The 19,993-nt window shown below is 41.2% G+C and overlaps 1 protein-coding gene and 1 long non-coding RNA gene across 2 annotated transcripts in view; both read right to left on the minus strand.

Annotated features, from left to right (window-relative positions):
* LOC111865754 overlaps positions 1 to 19,993 on the minus strand; it is a 338,635-nt gene that overhangs the window by 279,078 nt on the left and 39,564 nt on the right. The gene's annotated exons all lie outside the window — the stretch shown is intronic.
* On the minus strand, positions 7,735 to 19,492 carry LOC111865755. The gene is made up of 3 exons (XR_002843029.1): positions 19,454 to 19,492; positions 13,727 to 13,794; positions 7,735 to 8,168 (listed from the first exon to the last, which is right to left on the minus strand). It is a non-coding gene; the product is annotated as an uncharacterized LOC111865755 (long non-coding RNA).

A 19,993-nucleotide genomic window follows, 5' to 3' on the forward strand; every position in this document is an offset into this window, starting at 1 on the left:
CTGCACATTCCTCCAGATTCGCCATCTTCATCTTCCTGCCGAAGCGGTTAGCATTCTGTTTCTCATGCGGAACAAGTGTGATTCTGACTCCGAGGGGGGGGGCACACAGTGCTCCCAGAAATGCTGAAATAGAGCTCCAACCAGGCCACAAATTTTACTTCACGTTTGTCCTGAGTCCATAATTCATTTTACATTTGCATTCGAATCATGATATAATTTACAAAATTAAGAAAACTTTGTTAAATGAAGAGAGAAACCTCGATTTACTTCATGTCGTTATATCTCGGATTCAGAGGTACCACAACTGAGATTGTGCTCCCTAATAAGATTATGTAAGTTCTTTTTTTCTTTGGCGCTACATTCCCAATTTGGGTCTTGGTCTCCCTCTATGAAACTCTCCGTTTCACTTCGGTTTATTAGATTTTAAACAACGGTAGGACTCTTTGGGCGAATGATCAGCTCGTCACAAGGCCTCTGCCTGTACATAAACACAGAAAAACGTATACACAAACAAAAACTAAATATCCATGCCCTAACTGGGACTCGGACCCACGATCTGGCTTCCGAGCATGCCTTAGACAGCTCGGCTACCATGACCGGGTTTATGTAAGTTTCACGTTGTACAAATTTTTATGAAAGTTTTGTTTATGTTATAAGAGTGTATTTCAACATTCCATGAACCGGGATAGCTCAGTCAGTATAGAGATTAGGCCACGACCCATGTTCGATTTATAGCAGAGGCAAAATATTTTCACTTCTAGAAAGCAGCCAGAAGCGCACTGATGATTATTCAGCCAGCCATCCAGTGGGTACAGGAGGCTTTTTCACGAGGATAAATCGTCATGAGCGAGAAGCTGACCGCTCTCATTCATCTAGTGCCCAGGTCAAGAATGGTTGAGCTATACCTCCACTACCTCATATGCTATATAAGCAAAGTGATTAGAGAAATAATGTAATATGTAAATTTTTAAAAAAATTTAAATTGCTGAAAATGTTTCCAGACCTTTGGGAACAGAGCACGTTGGTGTTAAAGAATGATTTAATAATTTAAATATGTTCGCAAATTTTCAAAAATATAAAGTTTCTAACATTCCGAATATTTTCGGAAACATCAACATTTTTGTGGGTGTTCGAAAGAATGAAATTAGAAGCTTCTGAAAAGTGACGAAGTTTAGGAATGTATGAACAATTTCAGATTCGCAGATAATTTTGAAAATTAAAAAGTAATAATATTCCTTTCAATATTCCTTGCTGCAGTTTGTGGTTAAAGGGGTTGCAGTCCACAGTCCGCTATAAACAGCTGTGTCTGTCGTTTCCCTAAACTCATTACGTAAAGAGATATAAATGTAAGGATATTAGTGGTGTGTGCTGGTTGCATTTTTTAAACATAAGTTAGAAATATACCTCAAATATTGCGTATTTTAATCACTGGATAAATACACATAACATCATGGATTATAAAATTACCTAAACATCGATTACACACATAACCCTGGTACCGAAACTGTTGCCCGAAACCCGAGTTATATCGACGGTGCTCTGTAAGGTAAATTTACAATTCTACCCAACCTATTGACGCTAAGAACTCAGCAGTTGATTCGGCAACATGTACTAGCCTAAAAAACAATTGTTTCAGAATCTAGAAGTCGAAATATTCCGAGATGCTGCTCTGTGTGGTCCGGGAGAAATTCAGAGACGTTTCAGAAGAGTAACTCCAGCAGTGAGAACTCGTTGCTCTGGGTCCCTGTTAATATCTTCTGGAGTACTCGGCCTGTCGTGAAACTCTACCCTCTAAAGTGAGAATCTCAAATCTCATGCTATTTCAACTCTTCACGATAATCTTCATGTCAATATATCGCAATTTTCCGCAACAGACTAATTATTATGATGACTTTATCTGATTTTCTTCAGTAACTCATGGGAACTTGGGGACAGTACCTTAAAAGAGGTTAAGGTCTCGTTTTTCTGCCAAAATTGCGATGAGGAAGTAGCAATTCTGCTTCGAATTCTTGAGATTCCGACTTCAATTCTCGGCCCAGAGAACGGTTATCCTACCTGACAATTGTCATGATTTTTCTCTGTCCTCCAAACAAACGTCTGGATATCCGTAGATCGAGAAAACACCGTAACCTTCCACATCTTTCCTGTTCATTATTCTTAAGTCATCCTATTGTTCGATGCTATATTGTCTGCTCTACTGTCAGTGTCAATAAATAAACCGTAAATGAATAATTAGAAGGGATTGCGTTCCATTATCCATATGAATCCTATTCTGACTCATTCGAGGGTACATTACCTTAGTATTTGTACGACTCCTTAAATAAACCATGAACTAAGGAGCACAATGTAATGGACTATGTATGTAAGTTGGAAGTCGTAGCTATAACATGACGGGAAACAGCGGGCAAAAGTGGCTCATCTCTTTCCAGTGGCACGTAGTTTCGTTTTAATGCATTGCAGAAGAAATTTACAAAAAATTCATGTGACTGAAATCCACATGAAGGATTTAATTTCATTTAGAAAGATCCTTGAACTGAATATCAAAGCCAGCTGAAACAACTAATAACCAACTTCATGATACAAGGTGTTTTCTAATTTTCTGAAGATGTAGTTACTGACGTCACTAGCTCAGATCATAGCGTTGTTACTTTAACGTAAGTCGCTTTTGTATTGAACCCAGCAGCTGACAAATGCAAACAGATAAGGGGGCAGACATCCATACTCGTCACGCTAAACAGATTCGGTCTGGCAGAGAGAAATGTGAGGCTCTGATTGTAGAAATACACTGCAGTCAATATCTCCCATTTATTATGCGTTTCCGAGCGACGTTTCCCAACACGTGTTCATGCATTTTGCATGTTGTAGCTGTTATGTTTTGAATCCTATGCAAAGTTTACAACTTTAAACTGAACTACATACTTCGAGAGAGGATTTTGAATGTTGTGGTTGAGTGATTGCTATCTTTGCCTGAAGGTTAAAGGCTTCATCGCTTTCCTCAGCATATCCAGGAAAACTCTGGGGTAGGGCTTAGAATAGGCTGAGGCCTCTTCTTCCTTACATTTTTATAGTCTTCCTTTTTTCGTTTATAATGCAAAAAATTAATGACGTTAATTCACATTTAATTCAGACAATTATCGTTAAATGTATAAAATGTTATTAAAATTATTAAAATATATGCATATGTTGTTCTGCTCCTACGTGTTTCTGCCTTACAAGGCAATTTTCAGGCAAAAACTTACTTAAGGATTCCAATTGACTGTGGGCTAATCATACAGAATTCTACAGTTGATCTTCCCTCATATTTTTTTTAATTGCGGCTGTATCTCTGCAGTGTATAACACATGTTATTAATATAATTTGTTCTTAATATTTGGTTATCCCCCTCGTTGGTGTCTCCACCTTTTCGTGGTGAGGGGGTTTGAGTATGCCAAGGACCCTGAGAGCTATACCAGCGGTAGCGTAGCTACTGGCAGGGCCTCCCTTGCTGGACACACCAAAAAACCAAAAACCAAAAACTGATGCCGGAAGCAGCGTCATCAGCAGCGACTTGAAGCACAGAGCAAATGATGCTCGAGATGGTTCAAGTTCGTATAGCAACAGGCGTGACCAGAGTAGTTTGAACGGCTGCTGAACTGAGATGTGGAAGGTAAATGGAAAAACTACCACATTATCACTTTTCCTGGATAGTCTCTTTCCGAAAACAGAGACACTATGTATGCGAACCAGAAGACGAGGAAGAAGACGTAAGAAGGTGCTGGATGACCTTGGGGACAGAAGACGATATTCTTATTTGAAGGAGAAAGCTCTAGATCGCATTAAATGGAGGAACTGTTTTGGAAGAGACTGTGGACCTGTCGTCTGACAGATTACTGATGAATGAATGAATGAATGAATGAATTTGGTTATACTATCTTTGTGTTATCTAGACGTTGTATTATATGTATACTTCCATATCATATTAGATGTGCTGTGTTTCGTTGTGCATATCAAAAGTTGCCCTACATTTGCACAGCACCTTGCTCTCTCATTCGAAGAATCATGACTGATAACTTGAGTCATCCAAGTGACTGATTACCATATCGAAGAATATTTTCGAATGGCCGATTTCGCGTAATGACGTAGCATTATCAACACTGGCTCTATTTTAAGAGTTATGTGTAATTTAAGAAGAAATGTCAACACGTAGAAAAAAAACGGTCGATATTCGACGTCATATAATAGGGGGGCGGCACCAATATGGGCCTCATTTCCTTCTTCAACCGTAACATGATTTCCCACTGTTTAACCCTTTAAGGATCATCCCCATCAAAAAAAAAAAAATTTAAATATGCTCCTACCTCCATGAAAACTTAGCTTCACCAACACGCAGATCATTCTGTTAAGGAAAAGAATCAGCGTTTTTTAATGAATCACGTGAACTCAATATAGAAACGAAACCGGCTAGAAGGTAGGGTTGTTTAACATTGAACGAAGTGCTAAGCCCTGTAAATGGCTGAAGTCCACTGTACAATATGCTGTAGAGATACAGTCACACGTAACTATGAAGCTATTATGTTCGTTGTTTCGGAGATCTGTCTTCAGGAACGCGATTCCAGCAAGCCGCTTTCGCCCTCCTCGTTTCGCAGTAACAATAGGCCGCAGCTGTCTGGAGATGAACTCACGTTATCGGAGAATGTCAATCATGCAGCACGTCCGCCTTGCTGCGCATGTACAGGGCACTAGTTCGCAACGCTTGGAGGCTTTCACGTCGAGGGTCTGAACCATTCATGTGTCTGTTTAGACTGAATTATGTGTAGCTCCATGACCCTGTATATATTATAATATTTATTTTACAATTATATTTTGTCCGGTTACGTTATGACAGTGACGTAGGGATTCTGTTCGAACGAGGCAATCGATTTAGAATTTGCGTGCCGAGGTCCAGCTACTTAAGGTTCGGCCACACAGAGCGCTACGCTATGTTCGCTACGTACGCTACATACGCTATGTACGTTACGTACGCTGTGTACACTCTGCGACGCAGCTAACATAGGGAACATAGCGTACGTAGCGCTCTGTGTGGCCGAACCTTTACACTGTGCTGTGTTAAAATCACAGATTGACGTGAGAACGGTAACAATTTCATTTTCGAAAGTACTAAAACCTTTTCAGCCGGTCACGGTATTTCTTCTCTCAGTGTTGGTTTGTATCCTGACAGTTCTCTGGTGCAAGGCTTCACACGTGCAGTTTTACATCTTACTTATTGTACTATTTAACGACACTACATCAAATACACCGACCAGATCTCTTTCTAGGAGGTATAACCTCTGTAGGTGAAACGCTGTTCATTCATTCATTCATTCATTCATTCATTCATTCATCAGTAATCTGTCAAGACGAGAGGTCCACAGTCTCTTCCAAAACAGTTCCTCCACTTGATGCGATCTAGAGCTTTCTCCTTCAAATCAGAATATCCTCTTCTGTCCCCAAGGTCATCCAGCATCTTCTTACGTCTTCTTCCTCGTCTTCTTGTCACTTCTGCCCGCCCCCTTATCTTTCCTTCAATAACTTCTTTCAGAAGGCAGTTACCGAGTAAGATATGACCAATNATTTCACTAGTTTCTTTCTCAAACACTGTTAAATAACTAAAAATTATATCTTCCTTCCAGAAGTGTCTCCTCCAAATTCAAATTTTTTGCTACACAAAGAAGTAATTTTTCTTTCAATTTCGCTTAGCGGGGGGATGGAGTGCAGTTGGGTCCACTCGGCACGGCGGCCACTGATTGGCCTCTTGTACCTGTCCCGGGTGATTATGATGATGGAGAATTTGGTGGAATGATGATTGGCAGGGGAAACCGAAGTACTCGGAGAAAACCTACCCCAGCGCCACTTTATGAACCACAAATCCCACTTGATCAGACCCGGGATCGAACCCGGGCCGCCGCGGTGAGAAGCCAGAGATTAACCGCTTGAGCTATGGCGCGTTCTTGAGAGATTTAAGTACGTTGCAATTATAAACAAAAACACTGGATTGTGGTTAATTTTATTTGTTCAGCACCTGGGATTCGGTGCGGTAGCGTGACAGATAATGGTGTGGGAAGGCTGTGGGAAGTAGAAAACCTGAGCTAGCGTGTGAAACTCTGCAGGATCTGAGTTAGAACAGCAGCGCCAACCCCTCATCTGCGGCCGCCGGTCTCTGTAGCTCCACCCCATAGCCAGTTCGTATCATCACGGAGTTTTTGCAGCTCCCTGGTCTCTGTGCTTCGGTCGATTCCTTTTTCATTGAAGAAAACTCATATTTGAGCTTCTACCAGTGGACACTCTTTGCACGTGTTACCAAAAACTATTTAATATTTCCCCATACTTATTTACTTACTCATGGAGCTGAGCCCTTCTTCAGGAGCCGCCAATTCACAGCTACTCAAGAATTTCCCAGCATTTTATAGAACCCGAAGGTTCATCACCGTGTTCACAAGAGCCCTCCACTGGTCCCTATCCTGAGCCAGATCAATTCAATCCATACCATCCCATCCTATTTAATATTTCCCCATACCACGGCAATTTATTTAAATGGGCCTTTATTTATTAATATTCGTGTAAAATTTTATCTTAAATTTTTCATTTAAAGCACATGAGGAAAATGAATGTATAGTTCTTATACCTGTAAGTTATCTTAACACTTTGTTACGTCACAATTCTATTTCCTAATACATAAGTTTATCTACATTTTCATTGCCTCTAAATTGAGAACACGATCAGGAAAGGGCTGATCTCATTAAATTTCATGCAAGTAAACTGTTGATAAACTGATTTTTTATATTTTTCGTGTGGTTTTTATGACTTCAGTTCGTGTACTTATTTGTCACACTGTCTATACCAGATCCTAACCAATTCACCGCTCTTCATCATAATCCCATCCAATTCGACGCTATATGAAGCCTACCCTCTGTACTGTCCAACTCAAATTTGTTATCCAGGGACTAGATACCTGTCTCTTCTTCGTGGATTCCATACTCCCTCCAGCAAATTCTAGGATAATGCCTCAAATCAGGACATAACGGCTTCCTTTAGCGTCCTTTCCAATTCATTATTCACTAATCATCCTCTTCTTCAACGCAATGAAGCATAAGGCAGTGACAGCGTCATTATGTTAACCATGAAAATAAAATAGATATTTTCAACTCATTGATTTTAATTAGATCTGCATGTTCCAGTGAGCCCTGAAATTGGACGGGCTCAAGTCTCTCCACCGATCACTCTGAAGATATTTTTGCTCCAGGAGAGAAAACAAATTAAAATATATAGACAGAGCAATTTCAGGTCTAAAATAACCAATCAGATGACGTAACGCAGTAGAGTAAACAAAAAGAATCCGGACAACCGATTACATCAACAAATACAAAGTTGACCGCATGTGCAAACGAGATTTATTGAATTGTGAGTGCTCTGTACTCAGATCGCCCATTCACTCGACAAGCTGCACACAGTGTCAGCTACTGAACACGGTGTAGGCCCGTAATAATTTGAGTCCAGTTCGAAAATTAAACAAGAATTGATTTACTTACAAAAAAGCATAATTTTTAAACCTGTTTCTCAATGTTATATCTGTTTAAGAAGCGACATTTGAGAGGCGGAGATTGGTAAATTTGTAAAAAGCGTCAATCTACTTCACAGAATGAAATAAATTTAATATAATATTTCTATATTTCAAATCTTCTATAGCTATATGGTGTCTTGATCAATTTAGTGGCGCTCTATCAACTACAATGATATATGGGGCAGACTGAGGGGATAACTGTGAATGAAGCTGAAGGAGTTGTTGCCGAATTTAAAGTAATACCCTATAGAAACTGAGGAAGATCACGGAAAAATCTATCAAAATAGGCCATCTCTGAGCAAGGATAAGAGACTGAGCATCAACAGGACAGGAATCAGTAATGGTTCATTCTGAAGTAAAGCTCGTCTTTGGTACTCACAATTTCATTATCTTCTAGCACTTGATATACTGCTTTAAATACATTCGGCGAATTACGCCTTTCTGAAATATTTCACATTTCCTTTGATTTCCTTAGACTTCGTAGACAAAAATAAATATTATCATGATGTGGACATACAGATCAGTCACAGGCTATCAAAATAAGTTCACGTGGACAGTGACTATAACGTGTATCAACGAACCTCCAGTGCACCTGTAACAAAGTTATTTTTAAGTATAGTTTCATTTATTTGAAAACGAATAAAATTGCAGTTCAGGGAAATTCACTTCATAAAACTGTAAGTAAGAAACCAGACATGGGGTTCTGACTTCTAAAAGCTCTATTTTCGTTCAACACAGAAAGAGAACAAAAACGCGGAATTTTATTGAGAAGGATCAAATAAGAAGTTAATGAATTTTGAAGTGAATAAATTAAATTTCAGTGAAATGTTGAGTTGAGTGATTATTTTACCTAGAATGGCGGCCTATGTAGGAAAGTTAAGGTTAATTTCCCATGAATATTCAGGAAGCCTAATATATATAAGGTCACGATTTTCAGATTATTTCTTTTGGTCGTTCGGAAACGTCACTAACCACCTACGAGAACCCATGTCACAACTCAGGCAGTTAGTCGCTATTCTCTCACTGCAGAGACCCCGGATCGATCCCAGGTCAAATTATGAAAGATTTATAGTGGACAAAGGAGCATTGGGATAAGATGTTTACGAGTGCCTTCATACCCCTGTCATCTCTTATTCTATCGATATTTCCAGACACATCCACGACCGGGCACCGGCACAACAGCCCCAGTAGAGGCCGGGGTAAAAGTGGACTAAGTCTCATCCCACCTGGCGAAAGGAAGAGTGTAAGACTGTATTGCGTCACAGTCAAGAGAACAACAATCTAAGTGATTTTATTTTATTCGATGTTATATAAATGTTTGTAATTTAAAGAGCTTCGGAAAGCCAAGAATAAATGAACTTCGATTATATACGTGAAGTAGGAAGCACATAAAACAGTAGTTGAACTGGTTTCAAAAATAAAAAGCAACAAATAACGAAGCGAGGACGTATTATACTCATGGAACAACTGCTCAAAGAGAATGAATTCACCACAGAGGATCTAATCAAGCCACGGTTAGCAAACACCAAAGAGAGCGTATGTTAATATTTGCGAAGACTGGAACAAAGCTGAGTTTGCTGCACACACTAACCGTGGAGAATTGGTCCACAACACCATGGTCACTCAGCCGACGTCATAAACTAACATTGCACTTAACAAACAAACAAACACTCTAAATACTCATGTAAGATCACAAGGCAGCACAAAAATACTTTCCAGTAAAATTCCTTTGGATAATGTTTCTGCAGATACATTGGCTGTAACAAGGAGCAACAGGGTCATTCAGTCAGATGTCAATAGAGGAAATAAAACGGTTTCCGAGATCCAGACATTATTTATTTTGTAAGATTTAAGGTTTTCACGGCGGTGACTATGAAGAAAGCAGTCTTCCGGGATGTGGCACCGTGTAGATGTGGTGTTAACCGACGTTTCGGAGGAACGTATCGCCTCCATCTTCAGGGTAGAAGAATTAGTCTGCTTGCACCTGCTCTCACTGTTTCTTCGCTTGTGGATTTTATTTTTTCCTTCTACCCTACAAATATAGAAGAGCGGTATCTTCTGTGGTCAGTGTCGCGCTCGTTTCTATACAACGGTGTGGAAAACACATCTGTGCAGCATTGAATCAACAGGCAACAATAGAGGAAGCTGCGTTTTCTGTGGGGACTGCCCCAATACTACACAACGTGGATCAGCTAGAATTAGAATTGAGTCTCCGAAGTTGGCATTTAGCGGAATAATGGCAAGAAAGAAATCAGGCTGTACGAAGAAGACTTCATAGTGTGTATTTACGGTGAGACCGTTATAAATCCGTTGCCAGGACATGATTAATGAAGGCTGAGGAGACTTAGGATGTCCTAGTGATTTGTAAAGTGTGTAGATCAGCGATAGCACTGTATTACTTGTAGTTACGAGCTGAGTGTGTAAGGTGTCAATTAATTAAATTATCCAATACAAAACCAGTATATAAGTCACGCCCCCCCCCATACGTGATAATATAAAGTTAAAATTATATGTATATCGGAGAAATTTGTGAAGGCTTTAATTATAAGTGAATTGTTAGTTTCACTCTCCAGCCGCCTTAATCTGGCCAAAGAACTCTGTTACTTATTGGATAGCAAGTTGGATGCAACCCAGAAGTTGGACGCGGAGAAAATAAAAATCCTTCCCCTGCCGAAGTTAGAGTCTCGTCTAGGACAAAACCAATTACTGTAATGCCTGAAATCATTATTGATGCTCATTAATGTTAACATTAACTGTAAACACTTCTGAGTTTCTGCCACATTACATTTTGCCGAACAGCTTTACTTTGAAACACCCTGTGGTGTTGACGCACTAAAGGCGTCTTGTTTAGAGTGCGAAAGGCAGCCATGTCATCTCGTTTTGAGAGGCGTGACTACAGGTAAGAGCCCGTCGCAATGCGGACCCGGAAACGCTCGTTGTACTTGTGAATAATTGAAGATCCGCATGGACGCTAGACCAGACGAACGGGCTGAACCAACGCAGATGTTCCCGTGATCGGAATCCAGGCCTCTCGCATACAGAGCCTACACGGACAGCCAACTGGGGCCTCAGTAATGCATAAATGCCAAAGGTAGTCTTCAGTGGGCCTCTTGTTTTTCGTCAAATTCGAATTGAAAATTATAATTGACAGGAGTTTACAGCATCTCTAATTGTTATGTCTCTTTCTTTGTTTACTTTCTTGTCTTCTTTTATTCTTACTTCTTCCCCGGTCTTTTCTTATTTCTCTCTTTTGCTTTCATTGCTGTTCATTACAGTTTTTTTTTATTTCTCTGCATTCATTTGCTTCCATTGTTCTATTTAGCAAGTTACTTATGGCGTCGCCATAGCTCAAGCGGTTAGTCGCTGGCTCCGCACCTCGGCGGCCCGGGTTCGATCCCGGGTCTGGTCAAGTGGGATTTGTGGTGGACAAAGTGGCGCTGGGGCAGGTTTTCTCCGAGTACTTCGGTTTCCCCTGCCAATCTTCATTCCACCAATTGCTCCACAATCACCCTCACCTATCATCTGGGGCTGGTACAATAGGCCAGAAGTGGCCGCAGTACAAGGGCTTAGTCCCACCCCACTAGCAATAAAAAAAGTATATATGAAGTTACTTATCAGCCTATTCATATATAGTAAAACATTCTACATATATCTACCAACGTACCTACCTACCCGTCGTTTCTCGAGAACTCAAGGGGAAGGGATGAGTGGTGACGCAAACTAAGTGAAAGGGCAACTACGCAAATAGTTTCAGAATGGGGAACTACATAGAAATGTATATTTTCCATTATCATTTATGTTAAAGTGTCATGCCCCTGCAAGTAGTTAATGGACTCCAGTCCAACATCAAGATGCATATGGGAGCATTTATACAAACTCCCCTTCCGATCGCGTCAAAAATGGCTTGTTCACCGACGTTTAATGAATCATGTGACCTTGCATTTTTCACACGAATTCCTGTCGACTAGACGTGAGCGCATGTGTGACTTGTGCAAAACAACCTTCCCTCTGTAGTACGGTGTTCCACTGAACAGTACTGTAGAGAGAATAGGTTGATCGCTTCATAACATATTTAAAGACATTGCATGCACTGAACAGGAACTGCTGTCCAAAAACGTAAAAATTAGAATATAAAAAACAATAATTTTGCCTGTAGTTCTGTATGGGTGTGAAACTTGGGTCTCTGACATTAATAGAGGAACATAGACTGAGAGTGTTTGAGAACAGGAGAATATTTGGACCGAAGAGAAATGAAGTAACAGGAAGTTGAAGAAAACTGCATAATCAGGAGCTTCATAACATGTACTCTTCTTCAAGTATAATTAGAATAATCAAGGAGGATGAGATGGGCATGGCATGTAGCACAAATGTGGAATAGATTAATGCATATACGAGACTGATAAGAAAGCCACATGGAAAGGGACCATTGGGAAGACAAAGGCGTGGGTGGGAGGAAAATATTAAAATGGATCTTAGAGAGATAGTATGGATTGGATAGATCTGGTTCAGGATAGGGACCAGTGGAGGGCTCTTGTGAACACAGTAATGAACATTTTGGTTCAATAAAATGCTGGGAAGTTCTTGAGTAACTGCACAAGTGGCGGTTTCTCAAGAAGGGCTCAGCTCCATGAGTAAGCGCAATGGTAGCAGACTGAAGGTTTCACTTTCACCGCCATACTTGTTCCTGTTTCGATAAGAGCGACAGCGGTGGCAGTGTTGGGAGTGTGGCACGACAAGCCCACCGTTTCAGACGGAGCTTCTACCGTCTGCTTTATTAAGCTATAAATCAAATGTTTATTGCAGCGTTATTTTTTTGTCCTGGCTTATGGTGAGTAAAGCGAGAGAACTGCTCATACACAAACTGAAAGAGTAGAGAGAAATTCGTGCACCCAACCATCCAAAGAATATTGACAAAACCACAACACTAGCACAGCATTTCGGCTATTAAAGAATGCAGTGTACGTATATGCACTGGATTCTACCTCGATACGTTTGCAAAAGCGGTAAAAGAACGCAACGCTTTTTTTAATTTCTGCTTTCCGCAACTATGCATCTGTTTAAAGTCGAGTAATTTTGTGTTCAGTGGTTTAACCTGAATATGAGGGACGTGAGTAGATCTGTAATAAAATTTTCTCTTCGTGGTCTGACTTCGTATGTACAGTGTAACGAATTACCTTGCTTATAATTTTACTACAACATTAAATTAGATGCTCTGATTGTTATTCAGGACGAGCTGAGTAGGATATTAAAATATTCTTCTTCTTCTTATGCTGGCAATGCCGATTCATTTCGGTAATTTTTAAGGGAACAAAGAAAAGAGATTAAAGGGTGAAAGTTTGGCCGCGCCATAGCTCAAGCGGTAAGTCGCTGGCTTCCCACCATGGCGGCCCGGTTTCGATCAAGGATCTGGTGAAGTGGGATTTGTGGTGAACGAAGTGGCTGAGGACCTGAAGTGCTATTCGGATTCCAAATTACGAAATAAAAATAATCAGATAAATGGAACAAATATTAACCTATTATGTGGAAACTTATGCTATGTATAAGGAACCAGGATTTAAAGTTCTTGCAGTGACATGATTTAATAAATTCCTAGCGGGCCCTGTTAGATTACTGAGTTTGAGTCTCAGTCGGTCAGTCTGTCTTGGCATAAAGTACCCATCTGGGGCTTACGATCAGATATTTATTACTGCTTGACTGTTACGCTCTTGAGTTTTATGGGCGCCCTATCTGACGAGAGGACGGGTCTGTCTTTTGTATGTGCTCCTGGTTCTTGCCAGCGCAGTCTTTCTCTGGTCTGAGTCCCTTGGTACTCGAGACCATATATTACTGCCTCAAATTTGAGACTTCCCTTTTCGTCGCCTCCTACGACTCGCAGGGTCACGGTGGAGGTATTCGAGCCCACCTCCACATGGGCCTGTTAGGTTACTGGTATAAGATGATAAAGAGATGGAGACTTTCCCAGAAAGCTGAAGACGGAAAAGACGACCGTTTCCAGATATCGATTTTCATGCCAACAAACTGATTTGAAGCCTTCAATACATAAACAATACTGTACTAATTTTTCTTTTAAAATTGTTCAGAAAAGTAACCAGATCTACAGACTTCTGCAATACATATTCTGCACAAGGACATAGACATCTGTCTACTTACACGTGGTGTGTGGCAACGCTAACGAGGGCGGTCCAGGCCCGATGCAGTGACTTCCCGAGGACTGTAGCCTGAAAATGTCAAATTGAGGCACTTGTAACACAACAGATGAACAAGAAGTTCTGAGATGCAATTATGATGGCTACGTTGTTTAAAATAATTCAGTGAATATGCTGAGGAAAGCAAGAAATGTAGCCAAAACAGTTTTAATGAGACTTTTCGGCGGATTCTACTTTTAAGCTTCTTCCCGCGGGATTCTTTGTAAATATTACAGCAAAAGCGGTGGTTATATGGTAATAAATTTGTTGGCAGAATTTTAAATGGTTTGTTAGTTATCGCAGTCGAACTGAAAATTAAATTTATTTCACGTAGTAATTTATTTCAAAATCAGAGTTAGGGTTGGCCTAACCAGACTGAAGTTTTTCGTTCCTTCCACAAGTTCCTTCCAGTATATGCCAATATGACACAATCAGCTGGTTCAACGTTCCTTCTCAACTCCTTTCGACGTGTCACTTACTACCGCTCGTCCGTCCATGGATCGACCTAACTACTGCAGTTCAGACGTCAGTGTTGCATATCGTAGAAATGTAAGGAAACTGGGATGAATATTGGGTGATTACAAATTATAACTGTATTTCTGTTGTGAACTACCGAAGAATTGGACCTCAGAGGGGAATCCCAAATTAGCTAGGTACAGAGAGCTCCAACAACCCGCAGGAATGACAGAGTTTTGTCTGCCGAACGTGAAATTATCTCAAAATTTTGCTTTCTAACATTTTATTAAGCCGAACATAATGAGGGAGCCATCTAAGGCACGCACTGTCTTCCTTCTTCCGATCGCTGGGATCGTGGGTTAGAATCCCACTCAAGGCATGGATGACTGTTCGCGTTTATTCTGTGTTTGTGTTGTCTAGTGTGTAGGTGGTGGCCTTATGACGTGCTGATCACTCGTCCAAGGGGCCCTACTGACTGTGTAAAAAAAGATTACGGAACTGAAGAAGAGGCCAGGGCCTAACAAAGGGCTGTAGGGCCATTGAAGAATGAATGAAACAATTTGTAATATAATTCCTTTCCTAACGGTTTTCTTTCATTAATATCTCATTCTTCTGCCCAAAAATGGCCAGTAACATATTGCTCACAAACACGCGGGCTCCGATTGAGCCTCTGACGTAGATAGAAACAGAAAAGCTCCACAGAATTGTCAGGCTAATCAACTCTACAGAGCAGAGTCATCCTTGAGTACCTGGCAGTCGCTCAGCTGCTCAAGAAATACCCTAAGATTCATTATCGTGTTCAAAACAAGCCGTCACTGCACAATAGATCTATCCTGATCCAGGTGAACATAACCCATATTATTTAAGCACAATTTTAATAATATCTCCTCCTCTGTCCTTAGATCTCCAGTTCCTGTGTAATGGGCTCTGAAAATGCAGAAAGAAAAATCACCACCACCTCGATAATGCATTGTCTCTAACAGTGCTACACGAATTTAAGGTAAGGAAAACAATATCAACAATCATCTTGTAAATCTGCAATGGCCTACCATGTAGGCATGCCCTCTAGCGTCACAATAGTTGCAGTTGACTGTTGTGTTTATAAACCGACATGATTCACTTTGGGGAAACAAGGAAATTACAATCCTAAACCCAACGTAATTGGCAGTTTCAGAACTGCTGGATGCCTTGGGTATTTCAGTGAGCTGGCAGGGTGACTCTCTTTGTTTACTGATGGTCACGCTATCTCCCGATAGCTGCAGGACAGTCGGCTAGCAAATGCCATTCGAAATGATTGAATCGTGTTTCACTCCCATTTCTGGAACTGATGTCCTATTGGCACGCACTTCACTATGAGTCACATGGACAGTCCTCAGGGCCGTGAAAACTCTTCATCAACTACAAGAAGCGTCTCCGAAAGCTGCTCCGAGATATATAAAAATAAGAAAACAAGCAGAACATTGCAAGCGAACTTACTGTATGTTTTGATAAAAAAAAAANTGATCCGCATGTGTTAATTAGTGGGACAGTTTAACCCGTAAAAGCCTTTCTTTCGCTTAGTAAGGGGTGGAGTCCTACTGGGTCCAGTCGGCACGGCGGCTACTGATTGGCCTATTGTACCTGCCACGGGTGATTATGATGATGGAGAATTTTGTGGAATAAAAATTGGCAGGGGAAACGGAAGTACGCGGAGAAAGCCCGCCCCAGCGCCACTTTGTCCACCACAAATCCCACTTGACCAGACCCGGGATCGCACCCGGGCCGCCGCGGTGGGAAGCCAGCGACTAACCGCTTGAGCTATGGCGCAGCATTTTTTCACATAAGATACTGGACCTGTTTATTTCACTTAGACAGCAGTATGCAACTTGTGACTGAAAATGTAAAGTTAAAGACTGTCATTCATATATTTTTTTTCCCCTTGGCACTACAGCCCCAGTGGGCCTAGGCCTACCTCCATGAACTTCTCCGTTCACGTCGGTTTTTCTAGATCTTACACATTCGGTAGGACTCCTTGGGTGGGTGATCAGCTCGTCGCAAGGCCTCTACGTGTATATAAACACAGAAAAACGCAAACACAAACTTAAAATCCATGTCCTGAGTGGGATTCGAACCCACGATCCCGGTTTCCAAGCGAGCGAAGACAGTACATGCCTTAGACCGCTCGGCTACTGTGACCGGCGTCATTCATATTTAGGTTGTATAATTTCAGAAATAATTTATGTTAGATAGAACTTCGGTGCACCGATTTTGGACTGTGACATCCACGTAGCCCGTGGAGCCGACTTTTCCTATCCTTGACGCATATTGCGAAACGAGAAGGCTCCTCCAACAAAACTGTGGTCCCCAACAGGTTCAGAGATTGACAGCCTGTAGTGAGGGTATCAGCTTCACCGTACTTAGAAATCAGGCATATGAAAACCCATCAAAGCCACGTCCCTTGACGTCGTCTATGAAGTGTGCTGTGTGGGCTTTAATGTGATAAATTTACCTCCATTTTAAAATGTATATCTTCCATCTGCAATAAAAGAGTCTTATATGGTAAAGTTTTTCCTGAACTTAACTATTTAAGCACTACGCCATAAAGGCGTATAGGGGAGTGGATGTATAGATCCACGTTTTCTTGACCTCGGAAGTAGTTGGAGGTGAGTAGTCAGTTTCACTACCCGGTCGCTTTATCCCCAGGGAAAGATCCCCGGTACCCACTGAATAGGAGGTTGGGTGGACCCCAGGGCCAGTCTGGACGAGATGGAAAAGTGAAAATCCTTGACCCTACCAGAATTCGAACTCTGACCCCTCAGTCGCCCAGCCCGTAGCCAGTCGCAATGGCGACTGCGGTATCCCGGAGTCTTATATGCAATAATAAAAATATATTTAAACTTGTTAAAGTAAAATAATATCACTTCATTGAACTTGTGTATTATTTTCACTTTAGAGGTGATATTTTGATTGTAAGTTCGTGCCTCCTAACTTTAATTGCCATTATGAAAAATTAATTAGAAATTCATGGCCTGTTTGGAACCTGTAGGTCAAGTGCCGTATCCATGAGAGGCTCTCATTGATCCAGGTTAATCCAATCCAAGCCCACACTTCCCTCTATTCCTAAGTTAAGCTCTTAGTCACTTTCCCTCCAGATTTCCGGACACCGATTATAAACGCTGAGTTCTCTGTATTAAATTTGCCTTAGTTCGGAAGAATCTCGTACAGCAGTCGAGATGTGCATTATCACAAAGAGTCCTATCTGTTTTGAGTCTTATGTGTGACTCACTATCAGGCTATTAGAGCATACTTGGCCACAGACACTACACGTCACGTCATACACCTGTGCTGTATACTCGTATAACAGCTGTTGTTGTTAAATTGTGAAATTCTTCAAAATGCTTTGACATAAGAATTTCATCCTACAGTACTTAATGGGCAAAATTTCACAAATTTCTGCAATTTCGTTGCATTTTTTTCTATACCAAGTTATAAATTCCATGTTTACGCCTGTTTAAGGATGCAGATCTTTTCTTTCTCTTGTCGATCCCTCTTAGCATCACACAAAAGGATGAAATTTGTAATGTTATTGTTTTCCATTAGTTTTGTCCCTGGTTCATTTTTATCAATGTGTAACACACACTTCAGTTTTAGCGGTAGTAGCAGTGGTCTAGTAGTAACGATCGAGACTTGTATTCGCTAGGTTCTCGGCTCGAATCTCGGAGAGGACTGCAGCTATCCAGACTGAAGTTTCTAGTGGTTCTTCCAAGTCCCTCAAGCCAAGTAACTTAATTAGGCCAAGACCTCTGCCTTTCAAATTATTTCCAATGAATCAATCATCCCATCACTTGACTCTATATGTAGCCTCGATACTGAAACGTTGTTTTAAAAACTACGGAAAAACCTACGATTCAGCGCTCGTGGTAGTTGTTTACCATTATTTATCTTATGAACCCGGTGCCTCCGAGTGTGTGCTAGATCAAAGCACTAAAAGCGATATATTCCCTTCAAATATTCCAACAAAAATTCCGTTTGAATTCTCCCTTGCCTGCTACATAAAAGAAAAGAAACTCCGTGGCCTGTAGTCGGGAAGCGAACTATACCGACCGGGCGACCGCCGCTTGTCAGCTAAGTTAGTGACAACTTTAGCGGATAGACTGTGTTGCGTGGTCAGCGCAACGAATCCCCACGGCCGTTAATCTCGGTTTTCTAGACCGTGCCTGCTACATGCCCCACCCTATTATCACCTTTCATTGATGAGTGTAAATTACGAAAGTTCTTATTAAGTATTTTTCAACACCCTTCTCACTAATTCAATTTTATGTTTAGATATTCTATTCAGATCAAAGAAACAGCAAATTTATTATGGCTTCTATTCAGTGTGCAGTAGTATCGTCGAAACAAAATTTAACCATCATCTTTAATGCGTAGATGAACGGTTAGCTAGGGCGCGTACGTCAGCAGATGTTTCGGCAATGACATTTATACGACTTTGTGGGGAGAAGTGATGGACACACTACATGACAGGGTCGGAAGGGTGGGGCCCGGCGACACCTGGGACCACTACGCTAATCAACGGGCCGCATGTCAATTGTCCACACATGTCAATATAAAAGATGAATTCGCTCACAGTTCATAGCGCTCCATCAGATGTTCTTATTATCTTACTGGGCAACCAATTGTATCATAATTTGGATTGATGTATTTAGTAGAACAAGAGAACTAGATCCTAACCAAACGACAGAGTAAAGAATTAATTTCTCGTGCAAGATGGTGTAGTGCGCATTTACCGATCTTGTTCAGTGTTTCATCTATAGACGTTAATACTGTTCGGTGTGACACGAAGCAGCACTCTTCTGCACTGAAGAAAATATCTGGGCCTTTAAGGGGAGGAAGTAACTGAGCAATTTGGGCCATTACGTTTTGAACAGTTTCGTGATTTCTGCTAATTAAACTTACTCCACGGAACTGACCCCTTCTTCAGAGGCTACCACTTTCGCAGTTACTCAAGAATTTAACATTTTTCGACCCCGAAGGTTAATTACCGTGATAAAAGAGCCCTCTACCGGCCCCTATCCTGAACCAGATAATTCCAGTCGATACCACCCCATCCTATCTCTCTAAGATCTACTTTAATAATATACAATTCTTTATTAGAGTCTGTCGCAACACAACAATACTTGTACAAGGGTCAAGGCTAAAATTAGCTTAGCTACATATTTCCGCTATTAAAACTATCATCAGGCAAACAAATGATTACCATGTAAGATTTGAGGTTTTCACGGCGATGACTATGAAGAAAGTCGTCTTCTGGGATCTGGCGCCGTGTATTCTTGGTTGTAACCGACGTTTCGGAGGAATATATCGCCTCCATCTTCAGGGCAGGTGAATTGCCTTGCGAATACAGAGAGCAGTAGCTGTAATGATTAGGAAGTGTAAAGCGCTACTTTATATAGGAAGTAGGCAGGGGGGTGGTTAGGGAGAGGGGACCAATGGTAAGAGTGAACAGCGATTAAGGCCATATATGGTCAGGGGGGCGAAAGGGGGGATACCGGCCAGTGAATCCAGACAACTTGGAGGTCAATGGCACGGAGGTTGCGGTTAGACAAGAAGAACCGGTTGGCTGGGGACAGGCTATTGACGTCAATGATATCAAGAGAACTCCACAAAGTCACCCCAGCTCTTCATGTCATTGACGTCAGTAGCTTTTCCCCAGTTCATGTCATTGACGTCAGTAGCCTGTCCCCAGTTCATGTCATTGACGTCAGTAGCTTGTCCCCAGTTCATGTCATTGACGTCA

Source organism: Cryptotermes secundus, unplaced genomic scaffold (assembly GCF_002891405.2).
Source record: "Cryptotermes secundus unplaced genomic scaffold, Csec_1.0 scaffold183, whole genome shotgun sequence".
Classification (NCBI taxonomy): domain Eukaryota; kingdom Metazoa; phylum Arthropoda; class Insecta; order Blattodea; family Kalotermitidae; genus Cryptotermes; species Cryptotermes secundus.